This window comes from Hordeum vulgare, chromosome 3H, assembly GCF_904849725.1.
Source record: "Hordeum vulgare subsp. vulgare chromosome 3H, MorexV3_pseudomolecules_assembly, whole genome shotgun sequence".
NCBI lineage: Eukaryota > Viridiplantae > Streptophyta > Magnoliopsida > Poales > Poaceae > Hordeum > Hordeum vulgare.
The window spans coordinates 55239906-55265610 of NC_058520.1; positions in this window are offsets into that span (position 1 = coordinate 55239906).

The window sequence follows — 25705 nt, forward strand, 5'->3', positions numbered from 1 at the left end:
ACCTACCACAATGCACCTCTCTCACCGAAGAAATATCGATCTAGTTGGTCAAACTATTTCAATAGATCGGAGAGAATTACGAAGCTATCTTAATCATGCACAAAAGAATCATATAAGTATTGAGAGTGACTCAAATATTTATTATGAATAATCTGAACATAAACCCACAATTCATTGGATCCCAACAAATGCCTGCACAAAAGGAATTACATCATAGGATCAAAGTGAAGATGCCATGACCATTGTATTGAACATAAGAGAGAGAGAGAGAGACAGAGATTGCCATCGTGGTACTGCCTATGGAACCGTACGTCTGTGGTGAACTACTCATACATCATGGTGAGGGAAGCAAGGTTGATGAAGAAGCCCTCCGTGATCGATCCCCCTCCGGGAGGGTGCCAGAACGGAGCTCCACATGGCCTCCTATTGGAACCCAGACTTGTGACGTCGTAAAAAGTGTTTCGGGACTCCCTCTGGTGTTTATAGGATAGATGAGAACTTATAAGCTAAAGAACGGAGTCGGGAGGGCCACGAGGGAGACACAAGCCATCAACACCCCCCGCCCCCAGGCCACGCCCTATTGGCTTTTGGGCCCCTCATGAGGTCTCTAGCCTTCTTCCAATGCTCGTTGGTCTTCTTTTGGTCCAGAACAAATCACCAAAATGTTTTAGGGCAATTGGACCTCGTTTGGTACGGAAAACCTGCAAAGTGAAAAACAAGTAGAAAACAACAACTCGCACTAGGCAGTGAGTTAATAGGTTAGCACTCAAAAATAATATTAAATGGTAAATAAATACCCCGAAAGTATTCTAGAATGATAATATATCGGCATGGAACAATAAAAAATATAGATACGTTGGAGACGTATCAGCAGGCATTCGAGAATCAACCACATGATTGAAACATACTCCGTTTGTCCCATAATTCTTGTTGCAATGACATTTTTAAAAAATGTCATTCTGGTTTGTCCGACCGAACCCGCGGTACAGTCATCTTCTTCACTGCTCAGCTCCACCAGACAGAACCCTAATGACGCTGGCGACGTCGGGTAGCTCGACCTCACCAAGCCGCCGCGCACCTCCACCGCAATCTCACATCCACCTCTACTGTGTGTAGGTCCACCGCTCCGCTGTGCAGCTCCACCGCTCCCCTTTCCCGCATCCCTTAATCTCCAAGGTTTTCCCCCATCGTGTTCTGCAAATATGGAACTTGCTGCCCATCAATTGGCAGCCCCACTACAAATCATGGCCATCGGAGAGGCGTCTACGGCGGAGCTTGTCGGCGTGGCTCAAGCGGTGGCTCCCCAATGGCTATGACGGGCGCAGACGAGAAACTGGCATGCGGGGTGGCTGCAACACAACTGAAAGCACAATAGCCCCCTAGGGTAGTTTTGATAGTTGATCACAACATAGGCATCATTGGACTAATATGTTTATCCAAGTATATTTCAGAAAAGTTCAAAAGATGCATTGGCTAAAGGCTTATGTGGAGATGCCCCTTGATCCAAGAAAGGAATAAGATTGGCTCAAGCTTTAATCTAGAATACTCTTCATTTTATATTTCAAAGAAATCACTTTTGAGTCCATAGGAAAGCCAATACTATTAAAAGGGGGTGAGGTATTAAAATGAACTGGTTGCTTAAGTGCTCAGAGATAGCCACCAAAAATAGTCAACCATTTTTCCCACATAACCATTCTGTCCAAAACCACACACTCAAAGTCAGTGCCACCAACTTTATCATTTCGGCACTGCCGAGTTTCATCCCAAAGAGAACCCTACCCAAACCCACCAAATCGATGCAACCGAAACTGAATCGGTGGTACTGAGTTTAGGTGACCAACTTTCTATTTCCTTGGTACACAAAATTGGAATTTCCGAGTATGAGTATAGGTGTCACCGAGTTGTGTCATCTAACCGTTAGCCACCTTTTCGGTGCCATCAAGTAATGTATATCGGTTCCACCGAGATTCAAAAGTTGCTGCCTTTAGTGCAAGTCGGTACCACCGAGTTGATGACTTCGGTGTCACCGAGTTGGCCACTTTAGGTGTAACGGTTGGATTTTGGGGAGAGCCTATATATACCCCTCCACCTACCTCTCATTCATAGAGGAAGCACTCCTAACACACACTTCATTTCCAGATCCATTTTTATGAGAGAGAGAGCCACCTACTCATGTGTTGAGACCAAGATATTCGAACCAAATAATTTGAAACTTTATCTCTAGCCTCCCAAAGTTGCTTTCCACCAAATCAATCTCTCCTACCCATGCCTATTCTATGAGAGAGAGATTTTGTGTTGAGGAGACTATCTTTAGAAGCACAAGAGCTAGGAGTTCATCGTTCTACCACATCTATTCCCTTTTGGAGGGTGGTGCCTCCTAGATTGGTTAGGTGTCGCTTGGGATCCTCCTACTTCGTCTTGTGGAGTTGAACCAAGCCGTTTGTAAGGGCAAGTAGATCGCCTACTTTGTGAAGATCTACCATGAGTAAGGCTAGTCCTTCATGGGTGGAAGCCGTGGTGGAATAGGCAAGGTTGCTTCTTCGTGGAACCCTTGTGGGAGGAGCCCTCTATGAGCTCTTGCAGCCGTTACACTCTGTGGGTGGAAGTCACCATTAACATGGATGTACGATAGCGCCACCTATTGGAACCATGCCAAAAATCGCCGTGTCAACCACATGCGTTTGAGCTCCCTACCTTACTCCTTTACTTTACACTTGCATGTTTTACATTCCGCTGCTATACTCTTAGAACTACATGTGTACACTACTAGGGAAAAGCCTAACAGTAGTGTGGGTCTAAGGGCTATCAGTAGCGCAGGGCACCGTGCTACTGATATGACACTACAACTAACATTTAGCAGTAGCGCGCTTCGGCCTATGCTACTGTTGTAGCTACTTAGCTGTAGAGATGTCCATACCAGTGCACTGCTAAGTGGGTTAGTGATCTGCAATCTCTGGCGTTAGCTAGAGGAATGCTTATGACAACAAACCTTCTCCTGCAACGACACCAGAAGAATGCTGATAGCACTCCCCAGTAATGAAACTAGAAGAATGTTGTTGACGGCCCACCAGCGCGTGGGTTCGTAGCAGTTTTCGAGGGTAGAGTATTCGACCCAAATTTGTTGATTCGCACGACGGGAGGTGGGAGAATACTCTCAAGTATTAGCAGCTGAATTTGTCAGATTCAACTACACCTGAAAGATTAGTATCTGCAAGCACAGTAGTAACAACAAAGTAGCGAGTAACGGCAGTGTAACGAGCAATAGCAGTGACAAGGAGCAGCAGTAGTGACAACAATAGCAAGTAGCAAAAGTAGCAAGCGACAGTAGTAGCAACAGTAGCAGCAGAGCAAGACAAGTAACAGCAGTAGCAACAGTAGTAGCAGTAGCAGAGCAAGACAAGTAACAACAGTAGTAGCAACAGTAGTAGCAGCAGCAGTAGGACAAACTCGTAGGCAATGGGTCGGTGATTTGTTTGGATGATATTCACCATGCAACAGCTATAACACGGAGAGATATGTGGCTAGCTCCCATTCGTCAATTTGATGTAGGCATGCATTCCATGTGTTGTCATACGTGCTTAGGGAAAAGAACTTGCATGACATCTATTGTCCATCCCTCCCGCGGAAGCGGGGTCCAAAAGGAAACTACGGGATATTGAGGTTCTCCTTTTAATAGAGAACCGGACCAACGCATTAGCACTTGGTGAACACATGAACTCCTCAAACTATGGTCATCACCGGGAGTCGTTCCGGTTATTGTCACTCCGGGGTTGCCGAATCATAACACCTAGTAGGTAACTACAACTTGGAAGATCGGATCTAAAACACACATATATTGGTAACAACATAATAATTTCAGATCTGAAGTCATGGCACTCCGGCCCTAGTGACAAGCATTAAGCATGGCAAAGTAGTAGCAACATCAAATCTCAAAACATAGTGGATACTAGGGATCAATCCCCATCAAAACTAACTTGATTACATGATAGATCTCATCCTACTCATCACCGCCCAGCGAGCCTACGAATAGATTACTCACGAACGACGAAGAGCTTCATGGAATTGGAGAGGGAAGAAGGTTGATGATGACGATGGCGATGATTTGCCCTCTCCGGAGCCCAAGACGGACTCCAGATCTGCCCTCCAGATGAAAAACAGGTGGTGGCAGCGCCTCCGTATCGAAAACGCGACGAAAACTTCTCTTTTTATTTTTTCTGGGACGAAAGGCAACTTATAGAGCTGGAGTTGGGGCCGGCAGGTGCCTGTGGGCCCCACAAGCCTGCCCACCGCCACCAGGGGGGTGGTGGCAGAGGAGGGGCTTGTGGCCCACTGGCCCACCCCCTGACAATACAGGAATAAACTATTTTGATGATAGGTATAATCTTTGCCGTCAGCAAATCGTCGGGGCAGACGGCAAACGGGAAGTTTGCCTTCATGGGTAGACGGCAAAGAGCTACTATTGCCAAAAATCATGAAAAGCAGACGGCAAAAAAAACCACACGACAAAATATAGTTTTGCCGTCAACTATATGGGTAGATGACGGCAAAGGCAGGATTTTTGCTGTCTACTTATGCTATGGATGACGGCAAACAAAGATGTCCACGTTCCTGTTAACTGACCCAAACAGCAGGCAGTTTTGCCGTCTTGGATTAGCAAGAGAAGACGGCAAAAATTAGTCTTTGCCGTCAGGTACGTCGTTATGAAGACGACAAAGACTAAAAACACAGGTGGCCTACCTCCCGCGAGTGGAAAAAAACACACCAAATAAAAAAAACAACGAGCGCACCAGCCCCTCCTTCTCGCGACTGGTGGTTCCCTCCCTGTGGTGAAAATATCTAGGGTTCACACCCGCCGTCGCCGGTGCCCTCCTCGGCCGCCGCCGCCGGTGCCCTCGCCGGCCGCCCTCGTCCGTCTGCGCGACATGGCGGGAGGGTAGGCCACCTCCGGTCGGGCCTCCCTCCACCACACCTCCGGTCGGGCCTCCCGCCAGTGCCCTTCCCGTACCCGTCGTCCGTGTTCGCGACATGGCGACCACCGGTTGAGCCTCCCTCCAGCACCGCCAGTGGCCTCCCCGGCTGACGTCCCACTATCCATGTTGAAGCAGGGGTTAGTACAAACTGAAGTAAATCGTTAAAAGAGATGCAACAACTAACTTGATTGATTTTGACTATGGAGCAGGTTGGATCAAGTGCCCATTGCATCTCCAGAAACTCAAGACCGAAGGTAGTGCTATTATTTTGGTCCTGCAGGGGTGATTTCTCTGTGGAGCGCACCAGAAATTTACACGACCCCGCAAAACAAAAAATTCCATGACCATACCACTACTCATGATACTGCTTTGTAACGCCATGTATTTGGCTAGCTCCTTACGATGGAGTCATTAGAGAGATGACACGTAGATGAATATAATGCATATATTCATGCATATGATTGAAAATTTCTAATATTATGCACTATGTCAATGTCACATCCCTACCATGATTCATACATAGGCAAATAGTTATTGGAATACATGCCACTTGCAAGTTTGAGAGCATGGAGCGATGGCACGTATGCAAGCTCTCAATACTTACATGTAAATGTTATGGACTATAAGCTAATATCTAGCTAGTCAACATAGTTGTAAATCGGTATTATTTGTCAACGTAATGATGTAGAATAAAACTTAAAGCTCGCTGAGCAGGTCGGCTCTGCTGGCTCTTGTCTATATCCTTCTTTTGCCATGGAAGTACCCAACGTTCAATATAGAATTTTGACTTAAGTCCATTGGCCCAACTCTACTGATCCTGCGATGATGAAATAGGCAAGTGGGAGATTGAGGATACCAACGATCAGGATTCATGATCTGGATCCATTCAAAACTGATACACTATATAGTGGTATACATAAGACATCCTGGAGTTAAAGTTTGATCATAGATTTAATATAAACAGAAACTATATGTCATAAATATTTGGGGGGGGGATGGCACGGTCAGGAACTGGCTTTCAGTTTCAGATTGAATAAAGAGAGGAAAAGAGAAAAGCTGCATTAGTGTTAGCAGCGCAAACAGCTGTGTCAATCTCTTGCAGAATTCAGAGTTCATTTCTGAAACAACACAGAACAGATGATTTTGGTGTAGAGAAGGATTTCTGTTCCACAAACTGGATTGGTTCAGTTAATTAAACCAAAGGGTTGGCCACTAGGTCGTATTAAACTCTGTTGACAGCTTCCTGAGGCTGTTTAGTACAATGTAGATGCAGGCCGGCCAGATTTATTTGAAGCCCAGTTGGCCGGCCAGATTTGTTCCGATATCTGTCTCGCTGCTGCCCCTTCATGCAGACAACAGTCCCATGCTGCTGTTCGAGTGTCTGTCTGGCTGCTGCCTCTCTACACCTAGACAACAGTCTCATGCTGCTGTTCGAGTTGCTTTACCATGACCCCGAACATGCTGTAATGTTGAATTTGTAATATTTTGAACTTCTGCTTATTTGTTTGAACTATAAAGTTGTATTTGTGCTATAATCGCCTTAATTTGTAATTCTCATTTGTGATTTTTTTAACTTATGCTTATTTATTTGAACTGTACTGTTGTATTCGTACTAATTGCTTTACTATTTGTTGTAGAGGTGAGTTAAACATGGTGGGACCGCATAGGAAAAGGACTGCTAGTGCTCCGGCAGAGAAGGTCCCGCTCAAGATAGCGAGAAATCTGATCACTAGTTTTCTCGCCGATCCTCCTGAGGCACCCTCCCATGCTCAGCCTCACCGAGGAAGAGGTCGAGTAAAAGGTGGACGTGGAGGAAAGGGTAAGACAAATCCGGTCCGGCCTTCCTCGCCACCACCTGCCGCGCCACCGCCTGAGGAGGTGAGGTTGGAGGAGCCGGTGTCTCACTCCCCCTTGCCCGAGGACGAGTCGGTGTCTCACTCCCCCTTGCCCGAGGACGAGCTGGTGTCTCACTCCCCCGTGTGTGAGGACGTGACAATGTCTCACTCCCCCGTGCATGAGGACGGGATGATGTCTCACTCCCCCGTGCCTGAGGACGAGATGATGTCTCACTCCCCCATGACTGATGACGACGAGGAGGAGGATGATGGTTTAATTGCAGTTCTTGAGGGTCACACTGTGTTCTTGCATGGTGCATCAAGTCTCCCAAAACGAGGGGAATCTGTCGAGCAGAGGTCGTGCATTACTCCATATGGAGTAAGGTAACTGACTTTGGCTTTCCATTTTTCTGCCTTCATTGTATGCAACAATTGCTCATAACTTTGGCTTCTCATTATGTAGCACTTGTACATAAGCTCGTGATGAGGCGTCGGGTATGTGCCGACATGTGAACGGCGTCATTGGGATCCTCCTTAAGGAGCATTTCCCTGGCATGGTTACTTTGCCAGGGAAGGGCAACGTTCCGGAGGTAGCACGAACTTGGGAACACTACAAAGCCTGTGAGGATGTTTGTACATTCAAAAACATTGAGGTTCACAACAAAGCCGAGCGGGTCTTTGCCTAAATTTGGGTAATCATTAAGTTTAATCTTTGCCTAAATTTGGGTAATCATTAAGTTTAATTCACACTTTTATATGTAAGACATAGCTAGTTAATTTCTAATCTCGTGTGATCTCACGTGTATTTGAAGGATTTCTATAGATGCGAGGATGGAAAGTTGGAGGAGGCACAAGTGAACGTCAACATTCACTGTAAGAAGCTTGTGCGCAATATGTTCTATGATGCGTGCATTATTGCCGTCCGTTCTTATAAGGTATCTAAGGGCTATAAGATGGCTACTAAGACACTGGCTATGAAAATCTTTCTTACGAAGGAGGAGTACATGCAGGTAAATAAATCATGTTCATCCTTTTTATTTCCTCAACTGTTTGGCACTCAATTTCTTTTTGACGTATATGAGATGCAAATGATCAATTAGGTTACTCCTAGATGGTGTGTCGATAAACGCGAGTGCTGCGAGCGGATTGTGGACTACTGGTGTTCTAAAGAGTATACGTTGAAACACATAGATTACAAAAATCGGCGAAACGCAATGAAAAGATCCACCACACCATCAAGGAAACTTGAGCCTTAAGGGATTCACGAAACGTTGGGTATATCTTTCCTCCCATCGATTTGTTCTACATAAGTTCTTTCTTGTCATACATGTTGCCAATTAATCCTTGTGATGAATTCCTAATCATGTTGGTTTGGTTGCAAGCGGCTCACCACAAAGCTGAGGAGCCCAACCTTTTCATTGGTTATGCTTTGTCCCATAAGGCATCGTTCAAAAAAGCCACGCCTTACGATCCGTGTGACACATCGTCTGCGTACACCAGCCAGACCGCCAACAATCGGCTGACCAAATTTAGAGAGGTGGCAACAAAGTTGAGAGGGCCCGACTATGATGTGGCATCGGAGCCCCTTGACCACGAGTTGGTTATGATCGCTGGAGAGGGGAAGAAACATGGCAAGGAGGCTATTGCAGGACACATGTTCCCTAGGTCCTCCACTCGCACTCTAGCTGAGCACAAGGCTCGGCTAGGTCTCCCAAAATCTTTTGTATATGAACGCGCGACTCCAGCAAGGGCCGAGATGGAGGTATTCTATACAAGTCCTTCTACATATGATTTTTGTAATTCTTACATAATGTTGGATTTGAAGATGCGAATGTGATGCCATATTCTGTAGTGCCTACTCGAGGAGAAGTTGATAGTGGAGAGGCGACGGGCGGCTGCGGAGAGGGCGGCAGAGAGGGCAGAGGAGAGGCGGCTGACAGCTGAGGAAAGGGTGATGGAGAGAGCGGAGGAGAGGCAACTGGCTGATGAGAGGATGCAGCAGGCGGCGTGGGCACAAAATACTCAAAACTTTCATATGTTTACGGTTAGTTCCTTAATAGCCAAGCACAATTCCTTAATAGCCAACACATCTAGTCTTTTACTATCGGTGCTTAACCTTCACCGCTCTTAACATAATTTGCAGGCTTATTGTACCCAGTATGGTATGCCCGATTTCGATTTTTCTGCCCTTACTCCGCGTTCTACGGTTAGTTAACTAAAATATTTGCAAGGATCATTATTGCATTTCTTAGTCCGGGTGTCATTCTAACCATGTAATACTTCATGCAGCATCCATCAACCAATGGATCGAATAATGTTGGATCTTCACATGCTCATGCTCCTGGCAATAACCTTGATGGTTCTCCGCATCTTTGAGATCTGCTATGGTTAGTGCCTCCATATCTCATTTACAAGTAGAGACCACTTGAGATCTTCATCATTACGAGACCACTTGAAGCTTTGTATTTGACCCATTTGAACCCATAGAATGACATAGCAGAATTGTTAATATGCTCTAATTGTTAATATCATGTCATTGTTTTTCTGATATATAAGTAACTAATGTGTGTGCAGAAATGGCTTGATTATGTGCACTGAGAAAATTCAAAAAAGGATCAATAATACTAATTGGAACCTGTAATTTTTCATGCTGGAGCAAGTGGTCTCCCTAGTCTTCGCCCTATGCACTTGAGAAATAATTAAAGACAACTGGGGGAAGTTGATTACTGGAGCAAGTGAAAAGTTCATCAATTGCACCCTGTAATTTTTCATGCTTGGCTTCTCCCTAGTCTTCTCGTTAGTCCAAGGAAAATGTGTGCTTATAAAATTACTGGAGCAAGTGGATCCAGATTATAAAATTCAACCTGTAATTTTTCATGCTTGTCTTCTCCCTAGTCCAAGGAAAACATGTTCTTTTTCAAAGGTAGATACACACCATATCATCTATATGTGCTGGTTCTTAGGGCACTATTAAGTATGATGAAAGGCCTGATGGCTGAGGTATATGTGCTGGTTCGTAGGATGGTAGAGAAAATTGATTACAGAATTAAAACGGCAGATTTCAAGGAAAGATTAATCAAGCTGCTAGCTTGCTTGCAACTTCACCTAGATGTGCTGGTTTGAAGGAAAGATTAATCAAGCTGCTAGCTTGATTGCTACTTCACCTAGATGTGCACCTGCATGTACACCACTCCAGTAGTTTGATCTAGTGTTTAAAATTAACATGCATCCCAAAATACCGGACCTGAGACAGATATGCATGCTAATTGACTACGCTCGGTACTAGATGTGCACCTGCATGTACACCACTCCAGTACACCGAAGCCGAAGTGACTGAAACCGATTTATTTGTACGCTATGCGTTGCCAGCCAACAAACATGAATTGCCCCTGCAAAAAAATCAATTGAAACAATCAATTGAATTGATGGCGCGTTAATGTGATGAGTGTCAAACAGTGCCGTAGGCTGGCTGGTCGTTCAGGTGTACTGGGCACCTGCGTTCTTTCTTTTTTCAGTGAACCTAGGCGTTGTTTGTTGTTGCCTGCTATCTTGCTCACCTCATGTTTTCTTTTTAGTTTCTTTGAGCACAACACGTGTTATTATTTGGCCCAGCAAAGACAGAAAAGTATAACAACTATCCCATCCAGCCAACCCAACCCACCAGCTGTTCGTGCAAAACCGAGTACCGAACCGATCAATCGGGGCACCGAAGGCTCGGTTTTTTTACTGCTACAGACCGATCGGTCCTCGTTTTCTTAGAACTGAGAAAACTTAAACACCGAAGTACCGAACCATTCGGTTTGGGGGGAACCAAACACCCACACTGATAAGCGATTGATAGTTCACCTCCATGATGAATTCCTAGATTGGTTCTTGGTTGTCGCATGTGACACACGCTCATGGTTGCGTCCTTGTGCATGCCTACGCCTGCAAGTTCTCCCTTTGTGTGTGGCGGGTCTCTTTGTATGGATTCATCTATATTTTTGTTTCTTCTTTTGTCATCGTTATCAATCTATTCCTACTTGTAATGAAACATGTCCGATCACCATGCAGTTGCCAGTTATGTTTTTTATTTGTGAGTCTCCCTGCTTGAATATTTTCTATTTGTTCCTCGAATTTTATTGTGTGCTAAGAACAAGATAACCTTTATTTATTGTGTGCCAAAATCTGCATATGTGCATGACTTCATCTTGTAGGTTGTCATACGGATGTTCTTTGGACTACGATATTGACATGAAGACATTTACCGTAATGCCAAATTTTATGTAGTAATGCCAAATATTATGACATGGATTATATATATGATGTTATATATATGATGTATATATATGTAGTAATGCCAAATATTATGACATGGATTATGGATGTTATATATGTGATGTATGGATTATGGATGTGTTATATGTTGTATGGATTAAGGATGTTATATATATGATGTATGGATTATGGATGTCATATATATGATGTATGGATTATGTTATATATATATGCTGTATGGATTATGTTATATATATACATATGCTGTATGGATTATGTTATATATATATATATGCTATATGAATTATGTCTATTTATGCTCTTTGCTGTGATGTTCATGACACCAAACAAAATGTCATATTTTCCTGTCATGTACACGCTAGGAAGACGGCAAAAAATAGACCATATTTTGTTGTCATGTATAGGTTAGGAAGACGACAAAAAAATGCCATATTTTGCTGTCATGTACGGGGTGAGGAAGACGGCAAAAATGGCTAATGTCGTCCCTTAGCTAGGCCGTTCCGTCTTCTGACCATTTTTTTGCCGTCTACCAAAGCAGCTGACGGAAACATAATTCCACTGACGGCAAACATTTTGCCGTCTGCTGTCCCCGCCGCTGACGGCAAATACGCCCTTTGCGAGCACATGGTCTGACGACATTATTTGCCGTCATGGGCTGACGGCAATTTTTTTGCCGACTGTAATTCTCTCTTTGCCGTCTGTAGCGTCCTGACGGCAAAATGTCGATTCCTGTAGTGTGAGGTGGAACTTGGCGCAGATATTTTTGATATTTTCCAAAACTGCTCCCCGTAAATTTTCAGGACGTTTGGAGAACTTTGATTTCTGCACAAAAATAACACCAAGGCAATTCTACTAAAAACAGCGTCAGTCCAGGTTAGTTCCATTCAAATCATGCAACTTAGAGTCCAAAACAAGGGTAAAAGAGTTTGGAAAAGTAGATACGATGGAGACGTATCACTTAGCAGTAGCATTTTGTTGTTCAGCGTTAAGGAGCGCTACTACTATATTTTCACATATCTTTTTTGCTACGTATTTGCAATGTTTTTGTACAGATTTCTTACACTATTCTAATCATATCATAAACTCGTAATATGCTCATCATATCATACACATAATAGTCTCATCATATCATCCACCACAAATCATGTCGTCACATCATAATCATGATATAGCTATACATGTTACATGGCATGTCTCATCATACATAATGTAGTACTTCTTGAGGCACCAGTTCGTATCCCTCTCTCGCACTAGTGTGAACCTAAACTAGCTACTTTCTGCTTCGGCTCTGCTATCTAACCCTATCTGGCTGTTGCTCGGAAACCGGTACACGTGGGCGTGACACTCCGGCCACTCATCGTATATTCCTCGTGTAGCACTTCTTCGCCATCGAAGATCTATGTATGTGCATCGTCACGTGAGTCGATAATATGCAACACATAAAGTTGATCAACAAAAAGAGTCAGACTTGGTCCTCGAGCGCAGTGAAAGGCTTCAGGTTAAAATGGTGAGTCGGTACGCGTGTTCAGACGTCTTCCCACAACATTTACCCTTCCTCGTAGAACATCCCTGTTTATTCGACGACCTCCTTCATGATGACTTGGGCAAGTTCACGCTGGATGTGATAGAACTCAGCTCGAAGTCGATGATCCGGGATATCTCGTAGGTTCTTTGCCCATTGCATAATATGGGCATCGTCGTATCTAGGTGACATGGGAATTTTCTGATGATCCTGTATGTACTCGAGCATGTGGTGGAGGACATAGAATCCATCACTAAGAGTACCACTCGGTTGCTGGATGCAGAAGAAGTCAGTATTATGGCCGATGGAGGGCGCACGGTTCCTTGTCTTCGTGGTCAGGATCTCTCCACCCCGTATGCCGTAGCTAAAGATTGCACTGTCGAGAACAGACTTGATGTGGGTGTAATCCTTTTTCTTCATGTTCTTCGACGAGTCCAAGTAAAGAGTGTGAGAGAATCGGGGGTAAAGAATGATGAGGACGGCACGCCCGTCGCTGCACAAAATAAGTACACCTCAAATTAGCCTCCACACATGCAAATGAATGATTGAAATGAAAGGAAATATATCTGCGGATGACTGTACATGGGATGATATGGCACGAGAATCGTCTCCTTGTCCTTATTGGCAACCATGAAATCGTCGATGTAGTTACTCGCGTATTCACGGTGCTTTGGGAAGACTACTAAGAAGCCCTCTTGCATGAAGTACGGGTGAGCGACACAGATATAAGGTATCTTCTCAATCCTGATGATGTGGTTCATGTGCAAGGCAAAAAAGGCGAGCAAACGTAAAATCCAGCTTTTTCAAGTGAAACATGTCGAAGATGTCGAATCAAAGGAAGAACTTTCTATGGGGACTGTGTCGACGTACATCCTTGCTGCGCACGTTAACCACGTAGAGCGGGTATCCTGGATTTTTCGAGGCGATCAGGATTTTCTCTCTTCGCAACACATTGTCATGAAGTCTCCTTAGATCACCGTATATGGCCTCTACCTCTGCCTTAGGTAGGATCGGATGACCGGGGATATGAAATTTTGCCGCACCAGGGATAGGTATAAGGTCTTGAACGCGACGCTGCCGAGGCGACTGGATCATAGAAGCAACTTTGTTTCCTTTCGTCGATCTCTTCCTATGCTTCTTTGCTACTAGAAGTGATCCTATAATACGTTCATCCTCCGGCAATTCAGTCACCAACTTATCCCGCTCAAATCCTGAGCACACATACTGCTGAGCCATCAATCCTCCATTGTCAGGGGCGCCGGTATTGAGATACTGTAGAGGGTCATCATCATCCTCGTCGATGGCATCATGCATTGCTTCTTCGACAGCGGCGACGTCATCATCCACTAATGGAGCCTCTTCCTCACACGGCACGACAGGCGGTGCCAATTGGGTAGGTGGTGTTTTGGTGTTCATACCTTGCTGAGGCTGCTTGGTCATGGGTGTGCTCCCGGCCACCTCGAGACGAAGCAGAGTCTTCGGGCACAATAGGACCCAATGCTTGCAATCGCCAAACCACCGTGAGGTCTCGTCGTCATCTCCCCCTAGTGCTACCAGAGGAGCCAAATTCTCGTGGCCCGCTCGATACTGGCCACCGGAACCTTCAAGACGTCAGGGGGATCGACCGGTTGTGGAACAATTGTTCCTTCGGCTTCATTATCGTCGCCTTCCCCACGTCCACCTTCTGGCCGCTGATGGTGTACAGTATGGTTCACGTGGTTATGTTGTCCTGCAAAGACATGTGTGCAATGTGAGACATCCAAAAGGCAATGGAAATGCGAGATTATATGTATATTGAAGAGGGCCGGTGTGACAGGTACAGTGAGGGCGTCGAGCTCAGCCAAAGACGAAGCACCACCGAGCACATCCAAGACGGAGGACGGGCTGCTATGAGAAGGTGCAGGAGCCGGTGCAGGAGAAGGTGCGGGAGCCGGTGCATGAGCAGGTGCTGGTGCAACGCTAGTCAAGCTGCTCCCCAAGAAATTGGAAAGTGGAAATTCTGTTGCATCCTTATTTGGATTTTGCTTGGTCCAATTGATGATAGCCGGAACCAAGACACTATATGAAGGTGCAATCCCCTCTTCTGCGGCAGCTATCGCTGTTTGACTATCTCAGCTAATTTCTTATCAACCACAATCACAACCTTCTTGTCGATGTTTTCTTCATTTAACCTCCGTCTTTCCTTTATCCCCTCTGTGGTATCACGATAGTACTTCTTCCATGTGGTCTTTCCTTTAATGGGGTATCCCACTTGGGCCTCGCCAACGCCTTATATGGCGAGTCACTTTCTGCCGCAATCCTGTACTGCCCTTTCTGCAGAAGGAACATGGACCATTTACATATGTGACTAAAAGAGCAGTCGAATTGATCATAAGCTAAAATTAGGCGGAAAATTAATAAATACCAGTAGTCTCATGAACTCCTTCGTGACTGCGTCCGTATTGAAAACCTTGTTGACTCGGTCCCAACGGTACTGGGCCGTGATGACGTCACGCTCCTACGGGACGGTGAACTCCGCCAAGGGGTCTGGGATGCCCAGACTTTCTCTTTCCGCGTCCTGCCTGGCCCATATGGACCTCTTTCCCGCATAACCACAGCTTCCGAGGTGGTGGCACCCCATCTTCCTCTCTTGAAGCCCCTTCATGTACTCCAACTTTGTTTGGCAGCTTCGGCAATGCAAGCCGCCTTGAATATTTCAAACTGCTCTTCCATAATTGTCATATTATCCTTTACAATCTCGGAGTAGGGTTCCTTTTTGTCAATGATCCTTGCTTTCACCCTTACTTTCTAGGCAGACAACACACCGCTAAACTTGCCCATGGCACGTCTGTTTATCTTCTTCATTGTCGGGTCTTTATTTGGATCAGTATATTCTTTTTCAACCTAGCCCGCGAACAAGAATACATGGTGCAGCTTCCTTAGGAGGGAGTGCTCTATATCTGGTATCTTCTTTAGTTTCTTATCATTGATGGTGGTGGTTGTCCGTAGGATGCACCCTATTTGATTGTTGTAGCACGCGCGCGCTTTCGCACGCAATTTTGGCTCAAAATTGCCGGAGTCCACTTCCTTGACCACCAGTCTAGAAGTGATGAGCTTGTTTGGGCGTCATATCCTCTTCGGTCTCGGTTCTATACTAGCTTCGCCAGTCTCGGTACCGGTCTGGGTCTCAGGACCAGTCTCGGCGCCGGTCTCGATGTCGGTCTCAGTCTCGAATGTGACAGGTGGGCCCTTCAACTACCGTTGGTCGTCGAGAAGGTCCAAATAAGCGTCTGTCGCTTCATAGATGTTGCAATCACCAGAATCCTGTCCTTCATCGTTGCTAGCCATGTTTCCTACGGTTAAATCTAATCAATTAATGATAGACCTAATAAAATGAATAATGACATAAAAAGGTCTATGTTTTGCACGAACATTGATTCATTCCCGGTGCGGCAAATCCCGGGCACTCGATATGTCCTAGTTTGTAGCAGAAGTCATGCCGAAATTCACGGAAAATTTCGGAATGACCTTTGCTAAAAAGTGGACAAATCGAGCACCTGAAATTTGTCGAAACAGAAATGAATCAACATTTCGTCAAAACATAGGCCACTCGACTTCATTCCCTCTAAACAGCAAAAGGCCACTTGGGCACAATCGAACCACTTCAATGTTGCATATAACAGGACCCTTAAGAACATGTACATCAACAACTACAACAATAGATAAACATGAGCAAACACTATTGAGGAATTTGCATATAACATGACCTTTTCAAATTTGCATCTCCTAGTGTTTGACACTTCAAGAAAATCTACACAAATGTCATGCTCTCTCAAACTCAATTCAAAAACCAATTATAGATGGATGAAACCTAGAAACCTAGAACCCTTACATATTTCTGTCCTAAATTGTTGTCCTCATAAAAATTATGTCCTAATATAAATTATTAAGCTTAGAACTCAATTTCTTTCCTAAATTTGAAATTATGAACCCTAGAACTCAATTCTTATGGCCTAAATTTCCGTCAAAATAAAAAAAAACAGTAAAAATTAAGAACCCAGTAGACTTGCAGCACTGATAGAAAATTATATTTTTATACTGATTTTTTTCTCTAAACTAAACCCTACTGCCCTAATTAACATCTAGTTAAACCCTACTGCTCTAACCCTACTGCCCTAGTACTTAAGCATCTCCAAGTACTAACTAATTAGATTAACCCCAGATAGCTACGTAAGCATCTACAACTACCTAAGTACCCATTGATGAACCCTAGGAATTATACAACTACTTAAGCATATATTGGGTGCAGAACAACTATACAAGTACTTAAGCAACTATATATAAAACCCTATAATATATTTAGTTAACTACTTAAGCATATATAAGTTTGTGCTAAAAAATATATTTAGTTAAGTACGTAAGCATATACAAATTTGTCCTAAAAATTCAGATAACTACTAATATCATTCATTTAACTTCACCTAATTAACCTAGTAAAACCCTACTTCCCTCACTAAAATACATCTAATGAACATCTACTAGTACCACTACTGCCCTAACCTAAGTAGCATCTACTAGTACCAATATATATACTACTAGGAGCACCTCGTTAGTTAACCTAGTCAGTTAACAAAATTAACCTAGCTAGTTAACCTAGTTAGTTAACTAAATTAACCTAGCTAGTTCACTTAGTTACTTAACCTAGCTAGTTAACCTACTTAACCTAGCTACTTCCTAGGGTTCATAACTAAATTCACCTAAGTTAATTAACCTTGAGAGGAGGGGTGGGGCTTAGAGAGAGGAGGGCATTGAGGGTGGCTCGAGGGAACGATTGAGGGGAGGTACTTAGGGGACACGGGGGCGTGGAGGGCGTCGAGGGTGCCTCCGGTGGCGTCTGCGGTGGCTTGGTGATAACGAGGGAGGAGGATAGCGAGGAGCGGATGGGGGTGGCTTCGGGGGCGAGCGGCGATGGAGTGTGGCTCCGGTTGCGGCTCTAGTGACGGCGATGGAGGCATGGGCGACTAGGGAGAAGGGGCGGCGAGGGAGAGGTTGGGGAGACGCGAGAAGAATGGGGAATTGGGAGAAGGAGGGACGCCAACTCAGGGGCAAGTCAAATTTAGTAGTAGCGCTTTTAACCAACAAGCGTTATAGCTACTCAGCTATAGAGCTTTTTGAAAGAACACGCTACCGCTATAGATAAGTTAGCTATAGTGCTTGTTAGTGAAAATGCGCTATAGCTAAAGTAGTTATAGCGCTTTCCTCAAAACACGCTGCTGCTATTGCTTTCATTTTTTTCCTTTTCTTTAATTTTCCTTTTCTTTTTTCTTTTCTTTTCATTTTGTTAGTTGTAGCACTATCACCTTAAAACGCGTTGGTACTATTTTATTAGCAAAAGCGCAGTTTCTAGAAGGGTGCTACTACTATACCAAGTCTAGCAATAATGGTTAGAACAGTCATAGTAGCAACATGTTTTATGAGGGACGCGCTACTACTACTTGGGTAGCAGTAGCGTGCTGCTTAGTCTCGCGCTACTATTACGTAGCAGTAGCGCTTCGTTTTAACAAGCACTACTGATAAGTCTCTATGTATAGGCTTTTTCCTAGTAGTGGTAGGGTGTACTTGACTTGCCATAATTGCTAAAACTGGCCAACAACTAAAGTTAGGAAAAGGCTAAGTTTTTATCTTGTCAAGTAGTCTAATCACCCCCTCTAGACATACTTACGATCCTACAAGTGGTATCAGAGCGTTGGTCTCCATTGCATTGGTTTCACAACCTAGGAGACTATGGCGTCTAGTGAGGGAAATTATCACTGTAGCGGTCCATACTTCGATGGCACTAATTTTTCTAGTTGGAAGCATAAGATGAAAATGCATATTCTTAGTTTTAATCCCCGCGTATGGGTTGTTATTCGTGTTGGTGTGCAAGGTGATTTCTTCGGAAAAGGACGTGAACCGGATCGTGATGCGATAGCCAATGAACTGAAGACGTTGCAACTCAATGCACAAGCCTGCGACATCATATTCAACTATCTATGGCCCGAAGAATTGAACAAAATTAGCCGCCTTGAGAAAGCAAAATAGATCTGGGATAATTTGATCGATATGCACGAAGGTACTAATTCTGTCAGAGAATCTAAGTTGGATTTTCTTCAAAGTCATCTTGACAAGTTCAAGATGAAGGATGGTGAAGGTCTCGCTGAAATGTACTATAGGCTAGCTCTCATCACCAATGAGATCACCGGCTTAGGAAGCGAAGAGATGACCGACAAATTCATCATCAAAAAGATACTTAGAGCTCTTGATGGAAAGTATGACACCGTGTGCACATTGATCCAAATGATGCCAAACTACAAAGATCTCAAGCCAATTGAAGTCATTGGTAGGATTTTTGCTCATGAGATTTCACTCAAGCAAAAAAGATGAGCTGCACAACAACTGAAGCGGTGCTTACAAAGCTTCATGTGATTCTCCCGCTACTTCAAAGGACAACCTAGTCACTGATGAAGAGATAAGCCTCATGGTGAGAAAATTCAACAAGTTCTACAAGAGTAGAGGCAAGAGAGAAACTCAAGCTCAAGACATGATGAGAAGCGTTCGTCAAGTCGTGACCGAAACTGATACAACTGTGGGAAGCCCAGACACTACTCCAATGAGTGCTCGGATCCCTACAAACAAAGAGAAGAGTCACCTTGAATACGAGGCTCAAGGGATGAGTCACCTCGCGGAGAGAGAAGGAGTAGAGAAGATCGTTATGAACGAAGACTCTCACGGAGAGGCAAGGAATCGGAGAAGAAGGACGAATACACCAAGGGCAGCTCAAGAGTAAGACATCAAGATCATGTTGGTGAATGGGTTTCTGTCTTCAAGTCTGATAACCATTCCAAGAGGATCTACCACTCCAACTCCGACTATTGTCAAGATGAAGGTGTTGTCGGCATTGCACTTGATTCCTCCAACTCCTATGACTTATTTGATTCACCAACTGAGGGGCTCGGAAACTTATTCATGGCTAAAGGCCCCAAGGTATCACACCCCGAGTATATTCATTTTAATAGTGATGAGGATGACTTGTTAGAACAAGACGACTTGATATTTGATAAAACTAGTGATTGCACTGAAAATGAACTTGCTAATTATCATGCTAGTTAAGAGAAATCGAGAGACGATGATACGAAAGATATTGAACGACTAACTAAAGAATTAAACACTCTCAAGTCAGCTCATGAAACTACTCTAGAAGATCATAGAGAGCTTGCAAGAACACATGAGAAGCTACACTTCGAGAACCTCAATTTGGAGCATGAGCATGAGTTACTAAAAGCAATCAATGATGATCTTCGAAAGAAGAGTTCTTCTTATCTAGCCAAACAATTACTCTTGTCTACTTTTGTTCCACAAGTTAAACCTAAGAAAACTAGTAACAAAGGCAACAAAGTTTATTTATCTAGTAACAATAATGCTAAAGCTAAATCTAATGATGTTGTTGCTAGTAGCTCTCTTGATTCCACTAACGATTCTCTTACCAAGTTACACTTGAGCAAGATATCGATTTACTAAAAGAGATTATAGAGAGAGGTGTCTTCAAGAGTCTTGCCTGAAGTAAGCAATTTGAGGAAATTGTGCGCAAGCAAGGAGGACATCCAAAGAAACAAGGTGTTGGCTACTTCAACATCAACGGAGATGTTTGGGAAGAAGGTCCATATCCCATTCCTAAGTTTGTTCCTCAAGAGGATAAGTATGATCCTACTCCTCCCAAAGGAGCATGCTCACAAGATGGCCTTCTACCACAAGACCACAAGGGAAAGGGAAAGCTTCAAGATGATATTGAATTATTTGAAGAGGAACCCCAAGTCAAGGTCAAGTGGATTCCCAAGGACACTACTAGCACTACCTCATCCAGTGCTACCACAACTCCAAGGATTCCCATCAAGTTGATGTAGATCCCCAAGAGGAAGAACTAGAAAGTTCTTGAGGGGTCACTCCGCCAATGAAATTCACTCTTATTCATTTTGGCAAGAACTATATGCAATCGACCTCAACCATATGCATTAGTTTGAAGAGTCACACATTCCCTCAAAAGTAAGCAAGGAACAAGGTAAAATGTAGTTTTGGACATCCTCTCACAAATATTTCACTCCATGTCCATAGATGTTCTTGCATATGTTCCTTGTGTTTTGGGAGTAACCCATGTAGGTGAGAAGAGTAAGAAAAAACAAGGATTGCCCCCAACTCAAGATGATCTTCATCAACATTGAGCATCCACCACTACTTCACCTACTTGAAGTTTTCTATGACAAAACCCAAGGTTAGTTTATCCCTCTTAAGGGGGATGTCATATCAAAGGGGATATTTGCTCTAAATTGAGTATAAGCATCTCCTAAGAATATGAAAACATTAATGCTTTATGTAAAAGGGGTAACCCCACTTGTGCTTAACGATGAGTATGACCTATGATCAAGTATTCTTACTTGACTCCTAAGTCAATATAGTCATATATAGATGCCTTTTTCATTGCCCAAGTGCTTGATAGATGCTATAATGTTTGTGCATGTTCACTATATTTTATCTATCATCTTATTGTGTGAGCATGTTGGTCTGCATATTTTTGCTCATTCGAGGACATCCAATTGTTGTTATTTGTCTCTTGATTTATATTTTGGCAATTGGATGGACAAGAATTCCTAGGAACCTCCTCTAGCTATCTATGCTATCTCACCTCAAGTTCTATTCATGCTTCATCACAAAACTTGAACACGCACTTGTCGATCCCTCTATGTGAAGGAGCACTCGGAGTACCGTATCATCAAAGGTTGCCTTCCAAAACCTCTTTGTGAATCTCGGTGAAACCAACCCCACAAATTCGGTTCCTCCAAATTCCCAAAGTTGATCTTGTTTTTCAATCTCGGTACCACCGAAATCACCAACTCGGTTACACTCAGTTTCCGTGTCAGCAGATAGCAGAGGAACTCGGTGACACCAATTTCGTAATCTCGGTGACATCGACAACAATGGGTATATAACCTCGCGGACCAAAGTATTTGAAATCAACTCCTCAAAATTTTCGTTCTCAAACCCTTAGGTATTGCTGAAGGACCCCTGGTCATCGCATTTGCCTCCCCGAGCACCTTCGCCGTTGGGAGTTACCGCCGTCGACGGAATCTTCACCGCCGTTGCCGCCGTAGTCGGACCGCCACTGAGCTAGGTTATGGTTCTTGTTGGAAATATGCCCTAGAGGCAATAATAAAGTGGTTATTATTATATCTCCTTGTTCATGATATAATTGTATTAACCGGAAACCGTAATAGATGTGTGAATACATAGACCACAACATGTCCCTAGTGAGCCTCTTGTTGGTTAGCTCGTTGATCAATAGATGGTCATGGTTTCCATATCATGGGCATTGGATGCCATTGATAACGGGATCACATCATTAGGAGAATGATGTGATGGACAAGACCCAATCCTAAGCATAGCACAAGATCGTGTAGTTCATCTGCTAGAGCTTTTATAATGTCAAGTATCACTTCCTTAGAGCATGCGATTGTGCAACTCCCGGATACCGTAGGAGTGCTTTGGGTGTATCAAATGTCACAACGTAACTGGTTGATTATAAAGGTGCACTACAGGTATATCCGAAAGTATATGTTGCTTTAGTATGAATCGAGACTGGGATTTGTCGCTCTGTGTGACGGAGAGGTATCCTTGGGCCCACTCAGTAATCCATCATCATAATGGGATCAATGTGACTAAGGAGTTAGCCACAGGATGATGTGTTATGGTATGAGTAAAGAGACTTGCCGGTAACGAGATTGAACAAGGTATAGGGATACCGACGATCGAATCTCGAGAAAGTGTCATACCGGTAGACAAAGGGAATTGCATACGAGATTAAGTGAATCCTCGACATCATGGTTCATCCAATGAGATAATCGTGGAACATGTGGGAGCCTGCTACTTCTCAAACAACAGCACCAGAAATTGACACGTTGGTTTTTCCCTTGAAGAGGAAAGGGTGATCCATTACAGAAGCAGTAAGTATTTCCCCCAGTTTGACAACCAAGGTATCAATCCAGTAGGAGAATCTCGTCAAGTCCAGAGTACCTGCGCAAACACAAACGAGCTTGCACCCAACGCTATAAAGGGGTTGTCAATCCCTTCAAGATTGATTGCAAAGTGAGATCTGAAGGCGGAAAGTGCAACGAGGTAAAAGAGAAAGGCTGAAAATATGGTGTGAAGTAGACCCGGGGGCCATAGTGTTCACTAGAGGCTTCTCCCGAAATAGCAAATATTACGGTGGGCGAACAAATTACTGTCGAGCAATTCATAGAACCGCGCAAAGTGATGACGATATCTAAAGCAATGATCATACATATAGGCATCACGTCCGAGACAAGTAGACCGATACTTTCTGCATCTACTACTATTACTCCACACATCGACCACTATCCAGCATGCATCTAGTGTATTGAGTTCATGACGAACAGAGTAACTCCTTAAGCAAGATGACATGATGTAGAGGGATAAACTCAAACCAACGATGAAAACCCCATCTTTTACCCTTGATGGCAACAATTCAATGCGTGCCTCGCTACCCCTTCTGTCACTGGGTGAGGTCACCGCATGGTATGAACCCAAAACCAAGCACTTCTCCCATTGCAAGAATCATAGATCAAGCTGGCCAAACAAAACCCAGAACTCGAAGAGAATTACAAGGATATGAAATCATGCATATAAGAGATCAGAAGAAACTCAAATAAGATTCATAGATAATATGATCATAAATCCACAATTCGTCGGATCTCGACGAACACACCGCAAAAGAAGATTACATCGGATAGATCTCCATGAAGATCATGGAGAACTTTGTATTGAAGCTCCAAGAGAGAAAAGAAGCCATCCAGCTACTAGGTATGGACCCGTAGGTCTATGGTGAACTACTCACGAATCATCAGAGAGGTCATGGTGTTGATGAAATAGCCGTCCATATATGAATCCCCCCTCCGGTAGGGCACCAGAACGTGCCCCAGATGGGATCTTGCAGAGACAGAAGGTTGCGGCGGCGGAAAAGTACTTTCGATGATCTCTTTCGTGGTTTTAGATTTTTTTTAGGGAATTTATAGGCGGAAGAAGTAGGGCGGGGGAGCCACGGGGATCTCACAAGCCTACTAGCCCCCTCCCCCCCCCCGAGGCTAGGCTTGGTGGGCTTGTGACCTCCTCCGAGGTCCCCTGCCTTCCTTCTCAAGTCTCCTGCGTGTCTTCTGTTATGGAAAAAATCATTCCGCAGGTTTTATTCCGTTTGGACTCTGTTTAAAATCCTCCTCTGAAAAGGGTCAAAAACACGGAAAAAAACAGGAACTGGCACTTGGCACTGAGTTAATAAGTTAGTCCCAAAAAAGATATAAAAGGCATATAAAACATCCAAAGTTTGACAAGACAGTAGCATGAAACCATCAAAAATTATAGATACGTTGGAGACGTATCTGAGCCAACATGGGTATCCAGACCGTGTTGTTGGTTATTGGCCGGAGAGATGTCTCGGTCATGTCTGCATGGTTCGTGAACCCATAGGGTCTACACACTTAAGGTTCGGGGACGCTAGAGTTGTTATGGGAATTGTATATGTGGTTACCGAAGGTTGTTTGGAGTCCCGGATGAGATCTCGGACGTCACAAGGAGTTCCAGAATGGTCTGGAGGTACAGATTTATATATGGGAAGTCCAGTTTCAGTCGTCGGAATGGTTTCGGGGTTTATCGATCTTCTACCGGGACAACCGAAAGGGTACCAGCGGGTCCACCGGGAAGGTCTAGCTGTCCTGGAGGGCTACATGGGCTGATAGGAGAAGGCAACCATCCCCTGCTGGGCTGGTGCGATCCAGAAGGAGGAGGCCCAAGGCGTAAGGAGGCGAAACCCTAGGGCGTGGTGGCTACCTTCGGTGGCAAGCCACCCCTAGGGCGCCGCCCCCTCCTCCTCTAGGGCTGCCGCCGCACCACCTAGGGAAAACCTAGGGTGGCCGGCCCCCTCACCCTCCCTCCTATAAATATAGAGGGTTTTGGGAGGGCTCCACACACCTTGATCACCACCCCTTGGCGCAGCCTTACCTCTCCTCTTCTCCTCCTCCGCGGTGCTTGGCGAAGCCTTGCGGGAGAGCCACAAACTCTATCACCAAAACGCCATCGTGATGCCGGAGTTCTCCCTCAACTTCTCCTCCCTCCTTGATGGATCAATAAGGAGGAGACATCCCCGGGCTGTAGGTGTGTTGAACGTGGAGACACCGAATGTTCGGTGTTTGGATCGGATCGCCGCGAGTACGACTCCATCAACCGTGTTCGTAGTAACGCTTCCGCTTTTCGATCTTCAACGGTATGAAGATGCTCTTTCCCACTCGTTGATGGTTTCTCCTAGATGATCTTGGTGTGACGTAGGATTTTTTTTTTGAATTATTACTATGTTCCCCAACAGTTACAATCTCCTTTTGCGCTCCTTTGATCCGACTCATGCGCATTAGGAACCTTTTCTCTATAAGCCACCATGTGCAAACCCCTCCTTCCACCAGATGTTCTCGTAGATCAGCGAACAAAATTTCTTTTAGGGTTAGCGGTCCACAGAATACATCCCGGTGACACTAAATCTGAAAAATGGTTCCACAGATTTTGAATCTAGGGTTTCTGAGAATGAACTCGGTGAGACCATGTTGTCACTTTCGGTTCCACCGAAGTGATTGCCAAATCTATGTGAAGTAGTTCATTTGTCTCGGTGACTCCGAAAATTCAGACTCGGTGCTACCAAAATGTGATGTGCAGAAAGCTAAAACTAAGGATTTCTTTGTTCAAATTTTGAAAACCTACTATATTTTGTGATGCTCAATCCTTCTGCTCTTCTATTGTTGGGGAACGTTGCATGAAAAACAAAAAAATTCCTACGCACACGAAGACCTATCATGGTGATGATCATCTTTGAGAGGGAGATCAGATCCACATAACATTGTAGATCACTAAGAGGAAGCGTATATAACGCAGTTGATGTAGTGGAACATCTTCGCGATCCAAATCGCAGCCCATCCCACAATCTCATCACGATCCATCCCGCGATCCCATCACGATCCATCCCGATCTAGTGTCGA